The 14,226-nt window shown below is 39.0% G+C and overlaps 1 long non-coding RNA gene across 1 annotated transcript; it reads right to left on the bottom strand.

Annotated features, from left to right (window-relative positions):
• Positions 1 to 2,486: 2,486 nt before the first annotated feature.
• Positions 2,487 to 6,371, bottom strand: LOC123959232. Its single transcript, XR_006822257.1, has 2 exons — positions 6,285 to 6,371; positions 2,487 to 3,026 (listed from the first exon to the last, which is right to left on the bottom strand). It is a non-coding gene; the product is annotated as an uncharacterized LOC123959232 (long non-coding RNA).
• Between the last annotated feature and the right edge of the window lie 7,855 nt (positions 6,372 to 14,226).

Here is a 14,226-nt window from a genome sequence, read left to right as displayed (position 1 = left end):
TGTAGGGTTTTTATGTTTGTTTTGCTAATATAAGACTTACTGATAATCAAGCATTCATTAGGCAATGCACCCATTGCTGTTGTTACGTCTGTCAAGCCTTCCCTTCTCACATTGCACAAATGCAGTTTAGGTTGTGGCTGTTCAAGTGTAAACATCCCCAAAATAATAAAGAGCAGGACAGCGTCACTAATGGTATTGTTTTTTTTTTAATGTAATCTGTAGAAATGCTACATTATATGCAATGTTGGAAGTGACGCTTGGTTAGCTTACTACTGTAGTATGCTAGTTAGCAGGACATGCTAACGTTTGCACTGTTAAATCCACTCCTTTCACTTTAACTTGACATCACAGACCTTATACCTTAGTACCTTCCTTACTAGAATTCTACATTTCCTCGCTTCAAATGTCGAGAAATCCATAGCTTGACAGGCCAGCTCTGCCTAGTTATGGTTGCTAAGCTATGTCTGGAAAATCAATGTTTCGGGAAGGGGTTTAGCGAACAGTCAATTGTGTGCTACCTTGCAAAGATGACAGTTGTCTAGCAAAAAATGCTGAAAGGCTTGGTTAAACATAAGAAGAAATCCTTATGAATTAAGAGAATTAGTTAATTGACTACACAGCAATGTCAGATCTCTTACTTCACTCTGAAATTGTCTGGCAGTTGTTAATCTTATCGTATTTCAATTCAATATAAGGCTTTTTACACTATGGCCTTCAAGTGAACCACATCACTCATAATTCCATCTCTTTATCTCTTACCACGCTGCAGTCTCTTTCTCTCCATCTTTATACAATATCTGTATCTTTTTAAATCTGAAATAAAAAGTGGACAACCTTTGTGTCTTGCGTTCCACTGCAATGTCCATTAAATGTGATCGGTGACCTGTAATTAATGTCCTTCAGAAGGATCAACTGTTGACTACCCGTAGTTGTCAATACAGCTATATTACCATAAAATTGATGCCAGGCGTTTCCATGCAAGTCAGAGATGTCACAATAGTCTTTATTTTATTTTCAGCAAAAAACTGTTCCCACCCATCAAAGAAGCATTCTCCACACATACACATACCCACGACAGATTTAGAAATATGACTTAAACCAGAACAGATGGCCCTTAAAAGTAAAACACAGTAATTCAATCTGGCTAATGGGAGGAAAGCCACAAACTGCACCATTTTCATTTCTTTGACTGAGAAACTCAGCTGAATTGCTTCTCCAGCTTTGATGCTCAACCCCTCTATCATAGTGTGTTTCTGTGTTCCCCATGCATATTATAAGACATTTAAAAGGAAAACAGTGTATATTTACTAGACATGTCTCACCATGTGCACAGACAGGAGCTATTAGTGCCTAGACAGAGGGGGAAATGTATTGTAATTGATTGTTACAAAAGATTACCCTCTTCAAGAAGCATCAAGCTATTTTAGAACTGCATTTGACGGTTTAGAGCGCTGTGCAAAGAAGACTCTTTCTGCGGTGCACATTCACGCTGACATGCAGTTTGCAAAACAATTACCATGCGCTGTTGTTTGATCTTTGTCCCCACTTTGGTTCTTTGTAAGTGCGAGTACAACTCACTTGCCAGCCACGCAGGCAATCGTGGCTTCTATCAAGGGATGTCAGTTATAGGCAAATGGAATGCATATTCCCTACGCATGTCCAAAAACTGCAATAAGCAGTTGCTTTCACCACTAAAATGATGTCGTTAAAATGAAAATAAATTGCTATTGGAAAGCTGTGGCTGTAGATGTTCTTGCAGTTATTTAAATCTCACAATGAGTCTCCATAATGTTGGTGAATGACATAGCAGTTTGAAATATTCAATTGTAAAAGTGTTCCAAAACATACATTAGGTTTGGTGTGGAAAATGATTCAAAAAAGCCACCTTAATCGACTATATAGCATCCGAGTGCAGGTCTTTTTCAGTGAGGTTGAAGACAAAACATTGCTGTGTCTGCAACTGATTTAATTTCACTCACTTTATGCATGTTTATGAAGAAATACCCAGTTACAAAGAGGCTGTGTTCCCTCAAAAGGTTTACCTAATTGCCCAGTCTGACTGTAGATTTCAACTTCACAGATAGATCAGCTTTGCATTTTGCACAGAAATCATAGCCAATTTGATGCTAAACACACCTATGTCAATTAAGGGTAAGTAATTTGTGTAAAGGGGAGATGGGTATTGAATCTGGATTGCCCAACTAGTAGAAAATTGGTTTCTAGCTATAGCAGCAATATAGCTTGGAAACTTCTCGTCAGTCTTTGGAGGAAATATATTAACCTGCTGGGCCATGGGCACAAACTTTCCAACCTTATTGTTGACAGGTTTTATGAGCCTAATGCACTTTGTGATGTATAGCATAATAACCCAGTCTATGACTGTAGGGCCTTACTCTTAATATTGGCTGCCGAGTGGATCAGGCAAAATTATTGTAATGAGACAAAATTTCCATACAACAGCAAAATGAGTTCATTACTCTAAGTTATATTGGTGAAGTAACCAAAAGAAATTGATGGTTTTATTAAGCTGGAATTGAATTTCAGGCATAAACAGAATTACGCAAACATGCAGACAGCAAAATGTAATAATTACATTAGTGCTATCAAAGAGGTTATCAGAATGGCCCCTGCTGCTTTTTATTCATCACTCTAAAACAGAGACAGTGTTTTCAGCTGTAGGATAGCTCTAATTTCCTGGTCTTAGTAGGGTGATTGACATTTGAAGACTGAAACTGGTCAATTTCAGTCTTCTGTTTTAAGCTTAACTACAATCAGAAAAATAAAGGTGCTAACTGGAACCAAAAATAGTTCTTCAGAGTGATGCCACAGAAGTACCATTGGTGTGGAGATGCATGACCCAAAAGTATGTCAATCAGTGTAGCAGGAACCAACATCTCACATGTCCTTTTTCTTTACAGCTTGCCCCCGCTCTACCTGGGGGATCCCAAGGCCACGATTCCAGGATTGATGAGAGACTCAAGCACATCCTGGGTCTGTCCTGGGGTCTCTCCCGATTTGATCATTTCCTGTACACACCCAAAGGGAGGATTATTAGGATTATTTTATATGGTTGAGTTTGAAAATGGTTGAGTTTAGAAAACAAAATAAAACTGACCTTGGATATAAGGATTAGCATTTATACATAATACAACACGGTTACACATTTTCAATCACACAATTAAAAGCACAATGTACTTTAGGTAGCTCCTGAAGCTGCAGTCAATATCTTTTGTATCCATTAAACAAAGTATCAGTAGTCATTCATCCCAAGGTTACCATCTCTCTCAGTGGCTGCCTATACTCTCCAGCTGTCCACTGAGGACTGCTTCGGTGCATCCTCTACATCTGCTGATTATGCTATCTATCAAGCCCAGCTGTCACTGCCCATTTAAACCTTTGTCAAGTCCTCCATGCAATGCAGCCTGCAGTAAACCAAATAATTGCACTTTTGTAATCCAACACCTGAACGTCACTTGCCCTGTATATTTCTAAAACAGATAAGCAAGATGGTACACTTGAAGAGTAATATTTTGGGACTTGTGTTGCATGGATGGAGGCATGGGAAGTGGTCTTGATGACAAAAACACTGGTATCGAAAAATAATATTTTGTTTTTCTTGTAGTTACAGCAGGCTAATAGAAGGGAAAACAGATGCCAGCTGCTTTTTTCTTGTTGCCAAGGCACAAACAGGATGCTGGCAGCTACAAAGATTCAATTATAAAAAGTACAGAAAATAATTAGAAAAAATAATAGCACTTGAAAAAAAATGCCCCTCCAGAAATTGCGCATAACAATAAATCCGTTAATTAGCTCATTAATATTCAATTGGGGTCAGTGGACTTAATGGAACCTTTTTCATGGGCCAAGGAAATGTTTAACACTCACTTTTCCTCTGCCTGTTCTCATTATCAACTATGCACAGGCAGGCCTTATCAGCCCTCCAGATGGTGAGGAACAATGCAGCACCATTATCGTCTTACAGCAGCGTGTGTGCCTTGTAACCGGTGTGTGCCTGGGACAGTGAAGTATAGATACTGAGGCATTTAGTGTAATTGATATGTGGTATATATCGTATTGTTTAGGCCTGTTTGTTTGCTCTGCTGGTATTCAAGGCGAGAGGAGAGGCGAATATTGATTTTCACCGCAGCCATTCCCGCTCTCACCACAGGTCACAGATAACTTGTCAACGCAGGTTTTTGGGCTGGTGTAAAATGCATCAAGACTAAACTCTCTCAGGCATAGTGGAGGATAGGGAGTTTCATCTCGGCAAACACAAGCATTGCTGTTACCTTGTGCATGAGAAAGATGTTTTATTCAACAAGTACATGGGATGGAGGGTTGTCCGAGCAAAGGGCTTTTTGCATCTCTGCTCTTTAAGGTTTCCAGTCTGTAAGTCATTTTTGTGCTTTGCAAAAACAAATGATAATTTGCTGTGTTAATAAATCTGTTTATTTTTCAGTTGTAAAATGTCCCTCTCAGTGTTTTGATTCCAATTATTTAAAAAAAAAAACAAATTTAAGGGATCCTTTTATTTATATAAGCTGATATATTGTTATCAGACATTAAACTCTCAAATATTACTGATATTGGTATCAACCTCAAAAATCCAGACCATAATGAAGAATACTATTTCAAGTCCACATACCGTATGACAGTATAAGTATATGCAATTCCTAATATACTGTCTTCACGATGGCTCTTATGTTTCATTTGATGAATACATAAAAGCATTTCCTCCTTGAAAGCAGCCTTCATCATTCATTTTATCATTGCATTTTACAGCCAGTCAATCTGATGCTCCTTGCTTCATTAAGACACCTTGTCTGGTGGCACAGAGGATCTGAAAACTTGCTAGGTCCTTGCATCTGTACTCTCTCTCTCTATAAGCTTCTCAGATATTCATATGACTTCAAGTTATTTTCACCAACATATGGCATTAGCCTATCATCAGTAAGCAGACCAAGACAGAACCACTCTTGTATACACAATTGGGCAGGAAATGACTGTGTCAAAGTCTATGGTAAAGCCAAGTTTAATTAATGTAGGTGTGATGAAAGCTACATTGTCACTATGGGGCATTTTAAACCAATGACATTTACATTGCCTTTGTTAGGATCTCTCCCAGCAACCAAGAACACCAAGTAATATTATAGCAAGCATTTTACAGTTCTGAGATTTTCTGAGCAGAGTAAATAATGCAATCTGCTAAGAAATCTTCATTCACTGACAGTCAAAAGGGAAATTGATGCCACTTGTTACTCATATTCAGTATATTTATTTTTTATCAGCATGTTCCATAACACTGTGGATTAATGTGCCTCAATTCGGATGATGAACCGTGACATCGTCATTTTCCATTAACGTGCGCCATCTCTTGTATCCATCATTGTATCTACAATAGTTAAATGTCAACCTTTTGAAAGGCAACATTTTCAGTCTCATCCAGGGTTATCCCCCTTTTAAAAAAAATAAGGCAGAACATGAAAGCATAGACTTTGTTTTCGTCTCCGTTTGAAGCAAAGGCTGTGAATTTTTACAGAGATAAAGGCTGTTGCACTTGTTCTTAACATGTCAGTTTATTGACACCATTCTCACAGCAAAGGGAGATTATTAGAAATGATAGATTATCGCTTGAAAAAACAACATTTTTGTATCAGTTCAATGGTGCAGAAAAATACAGGGATGGTCTGAATGACTTAAAGGAGATTTTCCCACATCTTTTTGTAAACTAAGTGAAACTAAAGACGGTACAAAATAAAATTGAATTCTTGTGGCTGAAACAATGTAGGTAGGAGGATTTAACAATGAATGCTTTTCTAAACAAATAACTGACAATGTCTTTCAGCTGTGAGAGCTAACCGAGCACAATGGCTTGGATTGAATGTGCTGAATCTGCTACAGCTATCCCACAAATAGAGGTGATCCTAAATCATGTGCTTAAAAGTTGCAGCTTGAGAGCCCAGGTGTCATGGATCATTCCTACTCATATCTATAGCCCTCACTATCTCACCCCATTCTCTCTCTCTTAGCTTAACTTCACCTCTGCCACTCTGTCAAACAGAAAAGCTGCCATCCTATTGATCCTGCCCCCCCCCAACTTCCAAATGCCCACACCCTCCTCAGGCCCAGGCGTAAGGGCAGTCACTAAACCTGTGGGCAAACGGAAAGAGGACGCTCCCCACTGAGTGCAATTGGGATTTGAGAAAGTTAAACACTTCTCAAGCACAAAATTTCAGCCTGGGCAGCAGAGAGGGGATTCTGTCCTCAGGCCTCCTCACACTCACCTGATCAGAAGGTCAGTCCCATCAACCATCGTTCGCCTTGCCCATCTTGCTCTCTTGTCGCCTTTCAGTAGCTCTGGAAGGGCTCAGCTTTCTCATTTACTTCAAACACTGCTGTCAACAGTTTTTGCTGCTGTCCTTGACTCTAAAGTGATACCGGATTCATATTTTGAGAATGACACACTGCGGGCAAAAGTGCAAAAGGGATGTAGGGAGATAGCGGATGAGGTCTTACAGTTAAACAAGGAACTTCAGCAGACAACACAAAACCATATACATACATTATACATACATAGGAAAAAAGTACTCTTCTCACTATTAGTTTTCCTGTCAGGTAAAACCCCACAAATTTCATTACAACCTAAACAGAAGTTTGCTCAAGGGTTCTGACCACACCGGTCAACATATGATGTGTGCATTCAAAGCATGTTACCACACTAAAGCTTAGACTTTGTGATTTAAAGACACATCCAATCCAAAGAAAATGATCGGAATTTATTTTTCTTTTCACAGATTCTTGCTGCGCTTTTTAAAAAATCTACAAACAAACCATTATATACAGCATTAATACACATAGGGGGTTGTATGATTCGGTTAACAAAACAGGTGTCTAGTAGATAAAAAAAAAAACTGTTTGCATCAGCATGTATGTGGGAGTTGTTGTTTGTTGTGCCTAATTAGATGCAAGCCAGTTTAGGAGAGGGTTCCAATACTGTATCCACTCGCCTGTGTTGTACTACACTTCACCCTCATTAGTGTATGTCTTCTGCATCTTTCTCATGTCAAATCTTAGTTTTTCCTTTCTTGTTTGTTTGTACAATAATTCCCAGCTTGTAAATGTAACCTTTAACAGGACACAGATGACACGGACATAACATAACATGAAATATATAAAAAATCATGAAGGGGATGTGATTGGACTACATTTAACATATTATATTATATACACATTATTCCATTAATAAATATATCATATTGTATAAGGAAATTAAGATTGGTTATTTAAGTTGTCATTTCACAACAACATACTACTACAAAACTACAATAAATGCTACCATGGTCCAAAAGTACATTTTTGGTCTAGCTGCCAATGGCTGGTAAACTGAAAAAATGTACTGACCACAGTATTTTTCAACCTGGCATAAAACTACTAAGATACTAAAACTATTTAAGATACGATGTCTTTTAATCACCCATCCATTGACCTTTTTAAAGGGAACTATAATAATGAATGAATGAATGATGTTCATTATTATAGTTCCCTTAATAAGTTAACAAGTTTTACTTAAAATGTTAATTGATATTACATCATCTCAGACACACACACATATTATGCAAACACGTGTGTACCCAATGCCAAACACTCAAAATGCTCAAAGATTTCGAATTAGTTGATATATGGTTGTGTGCATGCACACAACCGACTATGACTACGACTTAAATTTTATCGACGTCAGATAAAACCTCTCTCTCAGGCCGGCGCTCCATGAAATTAGGTATCCGAGGCAGTCAGACTGCCATAAAAAGCTCTCTCCTCAACCCCCTTATCTATGAAGCACCACTTCTCGCAAAATGTTCCTTTAATCATACCATTTCAAAATTATCTTAAATTTTCCTTTTAGTTTGATCTACTCCGGCAATGTTCCGCCAGATACTTGCAGACTCTCTTGGCGGTTCGTGCGAAATTCTCTTCTGTAGTAGAGCCGGGTAGCTAGCTAGATAAAGTAAGTGTAAATGTATCAACGGTGGTCAGCAAAGGTCAATCAAAGAACTGTGATACAATTATTGCCACCAGTCTGCAGAGTAGATACAAACAAAACATGGTCAATCAGTTTATTTGTTGTAGTAGGCCTATTTCAACTACCTGCCAATGGCAGCTGACCCAATTTATTTTATTTGCCAGTGTAGCTTGTTACTCACATTTGGCGAGTGGTGGGTGCTAATTTTGGACCCTGTAAATAACGGAAGGTGTCTTACAGGTTACACAAACCTGAATAAAAGATGATGCAGGTACAGGACAGGACCCAAATTGGTCTAACCATCTACTGGGCAAGCCAGTGAAAATGTCTATCCAAATGTACTTTCCTCCTGTTCTTGGACTTGTTTTTGTTTGTTTATAATACAACTGTTAAACAGATGAGACCAGACAGGTCAACAGCAGGCTCCATGGATGTATATACTAACTGACTACAAGTAGTTTGTTGGTCCCCACAAATACTCCTGAAACCTTCCACTGGACTTTCTCTTTTTTGTAGCTGACGCCCATGTTATCCTAGTGCCCTTTATCTATTTAGACCTGTGGGCCTCCTCTAACACAACCTGCAAGAGTAAAGGAGGGGTATTTAAGGCCGTATCAGCAGCACAAAAAGAGCCACATGTTAACAAGAACGAGACAAGCACATTACGTTCAAACAATGCAGCACTGCCTCCAATCCTGTGCTCTCTTTCACTCACTACATCCCACCCCCTCGGGGTTAGCAGACCTTCCTTCATGTTCAAAGATTATCTGTTAATCCAAAATGTGCAGGAGCATGAGACGGCAGGAAAGGGACCAATACTCTGGAGGGAGGGAGGGATGCATGGCTTTATTTGTTTGTTGGCTTTCATATTAATCCATTGGAACACAGTGCATTTTCCCCTCTTTTCTGGGCATGTGTAAATGTTTTAGAGCCATTAAATGGAAGATGGAATTTTCAATGGATAGCATGTAAAAGTATTAATTGTAAAGACCATTATTTGGTGTCCATGAGGCTGAATCAGCTTAGCCACTCCATTCCCCCATTTGCATACAAAATGCTTTATTTTGGCAATCAATGAAAGTGCTCCACTGTATGTGTGGCTTATCACATGCTTGCAGGAAATGGATTCCTTAGCCATCTCGTTAAATTCTGTTGATGCAGAACAATTTGAAACATGGCACAGGCAGCAATGACATTTAAAGATGCCTCGGCTTAATTATATTTTGCAAACATTTGGGCTGTTTGTCCTCGGGGATAAAGTGCCTCCACTACAAAGTTAACTTGTTAATAATTCAAAATGAATCTCTCTTTTTGTTGAGCACCAATCATTATCTCCTATTAGTGCTGGTTAAGGGCATTCAAGGTGCCTGAAACGCACAGGGGAGACATGCTGCTATTTAATACTGAAAATAAAGCACACACATGCAGCACAATGAACTTTGTAAATTTCTGCAGAAAAATCCAACCACTGTAGTTCCTGGAAAACCTTTAAAACATAGTAGAGATGCTGAAGTGCACAAAAATAACTAAAGTAAATAAATGTTTTAAAATAAATACATATATACAGTACACATATATACAAAAATGCAACCGGGAAACAGGATATGGAGATGTTAACAGAGAGTATATAACTTAGGTGCTAAAAGCCAGGGTACGCCAGTCTGAAAGTTCAATTCAATTCAATTTTATTTATATAGCGCCAAATCACAACAATAGTTATCTCACAGCGCTTTTCATAAAAGAGCAGGTCTAGACCGTACTCTGTGATGTTATTTACAGAAGCCCAACAATTCCCACCAAGAGCAATCACTAGGCGACAGAGGCAAGGAAAAACTTCCTTTTAAGAGGCAGAAACCTCGAGCAGAACCATGGCTCAGGGTGGGCGGCCATCTGCCTCAACTGGTTGGGGGTGAAGGAGAGAGATAGAGAGAGAGAGAGAGAGAGAGGAAGAGGGAGGGAGGGACAGAGAGGAAGAGAGAGAGAGAGAGAGAGAGAGAGAGAGAGGAGGGAGGCAGCCTACACAATATACACACAGAGGTACAGACAGTAAAGTTAATGTTGCTATAGACTAAATGAAAAATGGTACAGATATTTATAGTAGGACTAGTAACAATAGTTGTAGCAGAGGGTGTCGAGCAGGAACACAGGGGCAGCAGATGACTCGCAACCACAGATCCAGACTCCACAGCTCCAGAGCCAGAAACACCTGTTTGCCAGGAAGTGATAGGAGGAGAGAGGAGAGGGACGAGAAAGCACAAGACTACCGGAAAGGGGAGTAGTTCAGTTAGTAACATGCATTAATGGGATGAGGTTGCGTAGAGAGGGAGAGAAAGTAGAGGAGAGAGGACCTCAGTGCATCATGGGAAGTCCCCCGGCAGTCTAGGCCTATAGCAGCATAACTAAGGGATGGTTCAGGAAAAGTGTTTATAGCTGTTCTGAATGGCCACACTCGAAGGTGGAGCTAAAAGCCTGCCGTCAGACAGAGTGACAGTGAGACGCGATGAATCATTCAAATGGAGATAACAATACACACTTTAGGACAGTCTCTGCTTGAAGGCATTCATTTAATGTATAAAGCTGAAACAATTATTAGGAAATTAATAGGAATAATTACAGAAATTTATAGGCAACTATTTTGATAATCAATTAATCATTTATGTATTTGTTACGAACCTCCAGTGGAAAATCCAGGGGAGGAGGAGGTTAGTGACAATAATAAAATCATTCCAGGTTGAAGGAAGCCAGGAGACGGATTTTACAGTACATTTGGCGTTTTATTTACAATAAAGAAAAGTGCTAAGGTACCCTCAGGGAGGGTCTAAAAAAACAACTTCCCAAAAACGAGGAAGCGCCCAGTCCGGATACTGTTGGGACAACACGTCAGCAAACTGCAAACTAGAAGGGCAGCTCACAGGAAAACAAATGCCACGAATGAGAAAATAACATAAAATACAATAATGAATACCACCCTCCCTCCACTGAGGGAGTGAACCTGGGCAGACACACACGGCCTAAGGGCCGTAACAGTATTTCTTTAAGCAAAAACACAAAACATTAACTTGTGAGGATTTGCTGCTTTTCTTTGTCTTATGTCAACTGAATATCTTTGGATTTTGGACTAATTGTTCGACAAAACAAGACATTTGAAGATGCCACCTTGGGCTATATCAATTATGATGGCCATTTCTGACTGACATTTTATAGACCAAACAATTTATCTATTAATCGAGAAAATAATCAGGAGATTAAAGGTTCAGTGTGTAATATTTAGAAGAATGTATTGACAGAAATGAAATATAATATACATAACTACATTTTCTGTGGTGTATGAAGACCTTAATGAACAGTTGTGTCCATTTCTATCTTCATACTTACAGCCCAGGGACAAACTGCTCTACAGAGCGCGTTTCGTCACTCTGTTGAATACATACGAAGAAAAAGGAAGAAGAAGTAGTAGTAGTAATAGTAGACAAGTGGATAGCGTGTCTGCCACCATAGCTTGTACACGCTTGCAAAGGGAAGGGTGAGCAGTGAGTGAGCAGGTGGTTGCAATTTGCAACTCTCACCACTAGATGCCACTAAAACTTACACACTGAACCTTTAATCAATAATGAAAATAATCGACAGTTACAGCACTGAAGGCATTTAATGCATAGGTATAGATTACTGAAAAAAATGCATACATGGGTACAACTTTATGCTTTAAATTTGGACACAATATTAAAAAAGCAACAATTACAGATCAGTGTACTGTATATGCTTCAAATACGACACCTATAAGATAACTGAGAAAAGTATTAGAAAGATTTGTTGAGCAGCAAAGTACTCTGAATGTCTTAGCCCTGCTTGTTCATGATAGTTCATAAAAGCAACACAAATTTAAATTCCATCCCTTGGAGATAGTGTCTGTCCTTCTGATACTAATAAATTAAAGTGTGTACACTGGCAACCATACAACTAAAAGACAGTCAAGGTCTGGCCTATATTGTAACGCATGCTCCAACTCCATTAATCCACCTCCTTTTCACATCTGTCTTTCTTCTATGAATACACAGGATTCAAATTTGTGACAGTGTGTCCTTCATGACACTCAAATCCAGGTGCATCCCATCAATATCAGCAAAAAGAGAAAAAAAATTAAACCTTCTCAAAATATATACTGTGGGAGTGCATTGATTTAATATACTGCCATAAGCCCTTGCCCCTACACTCGACATGCAATTTGGAAATAAATTGACTGATTTAGATAGAGGCACGGGGAAGAGTAGGAAAAAAAACCTGATGTAAACCTGGCGTGCTACTATTGAGTAAGGTGACATTGCGCAACAAATCACTTGCATGAATAGAGAAAGAAAACGATTTCTATTTCTAAAAAGTAATTTTGTTTGGGGAAGGTGCGTTGATTGCCATGTATGTGAATCTATTCCTCCCTCGACTCTAGGAGCATGAACATTTTATAAAAGTCAATGTTATATTTTGCTGTTAGCATAATAATCAGAAAGGCCAGACTTTCATCCAAAGAATAACAGAATCTCATTTATTCCAAGTGCATAATAGAAGGCCAACTGCAACAGCCTATCTCTCCCGTGCTTTGTATACTGCTGTGCAGGAGCAGAAATCGTTGACTTTTGCAGCAGCAGAGTCCATTGTGTTTTAATTGAGCCCAATGAAGAATAATTAAGTAATTAAAGGCTTGATAAGAGCGAGGCACAGTAAACAGATAAAAGACAAGTGCTGGTATTAACAATATGGTACACTGCAGAGTGAATTGGACATACCTCCAGTATGGCATCACTAAAAGAAGACAAAGCATCAAAGGCACGACCCAAAATGGTCCAACGGTCTGTGTGTCATTTCTTAAAAGAGCTTGTGGTTGTGAATATGCACATGGTCAGATTCAAAATGTAATACTTCCCAGCTGGATTTCTGGAATGGGAGTGCACTGTGATATTTTCACCACTCTGACATTAGCGGGTTTTATTTTTTGAGTAATTGCACAGCTTGATGTGTACTCAGGGGTTTCCATGAGAACGATGAAAGTCTTATTTCAACAATGCTGCAATTATGGGGAAATATGGGAATACATTTTGAGCCAGTTCACAGTTGGGTTGACTGGAATAATAGGAATAGAAAACAGAAACAGGGTGCAAGGCTGGAAATGGCAATTCAAAACTCAACTGTCTTTAAAATACCAGCCCATTATGAAAAAGAATCCTTACAATTAAAATCTGTAATACCCTCTATGTGTCAAATACTGCAGCACGGCAATATTACTTTAAAGTAGTTCTTGGTGCCAAAATTTCCCAAACAGTGGTATCTGCTTTATTCAACATACAGCAGCCATAATCTCTGTTGGCATCATATTCTGGTTGGCAGTGATAATCTATAATCCATTCATCCAGAGAGGGTACACAAATGCATATTTGTTTCCTAGGATTAAAAGCTTATAGAGGGTGTATGGCATGGCCAATAATGTTCATCCATGCCAGCTACAGAATTTTCAGCTGTATTGTGGATATCTTTTTTTTTTTAAGCAAGGCAAGTAAGTATTTGTATAGTAAGTATAAACTAAAATGTTCCAAACTTATTTGGTAGGGAAAATCAAAAGTAAATATTCTACCATGACAATATGTCTTTTCATGAAAGTTTTACAATTTAACAGATTTGCAGAAGTGATAAGACATTTTGAAATAGTCACTTGATAGCCCTGCCTGCCAGCCCACCTTGTGGTCAGCAAACAAAACTGTCACATGAAGGTCACCAGTTCATAGACCAAGATGGAAAAGGTCTACAACCATTGTTTGACTGAAATGAAATCATGCTGCACAAATAAGATGCCAGTCAGAACACTGAGGAAAATACATCTTTGACTGTAAGACCAACTAATGTTTGAACACTAACAATGAAAAAAAAACCCTCATCATTGTACAACAGTCTTTGTCAGGACCGGGGGCAAGAAACTCAAACACAGACTAGAGAAATGCACAGAAGTGGTTTATTGAGCACAAGGGGTGTCCTGGGAGAGGTTGGGGTGAGGTGGTTGTTCTGAGGGTCTGCGGTTCTGGTCCCAGAGCTTAGATGATTCCGGGGCACAGGAGGGAATCTGCGTGGTGCATGTGCAGGTTTCCTGAGGTCGAGACAAAGAGAGAGCAGTTAACACTGGTACGAAGGTTCAGACAAAATACTGAAACTAAGACAGACAAACT

This window comes from Micropterus dolomieu, linkage group LG20 (assembly GCF_021292245.1).
Source record: "Micropterus dolomieu isolate WLL.071019.BEF.003 ecotype Adirondacks linkage group LG20, ASM2129224v1, whole genome shotgun sequence".
Classification (NCBI taxonomy): Eukaryota; Metazoa; Chordata; class Actinopteri; order Centrarchiformes; family Centrarchidae; genus Micropterus; species Micropterus dolomieu.
The sequence above is the reverse complement of the archived record's forward strand: the minus strand, read 5'-3'. Positions and strand labels throughout refer to the sequence as shown.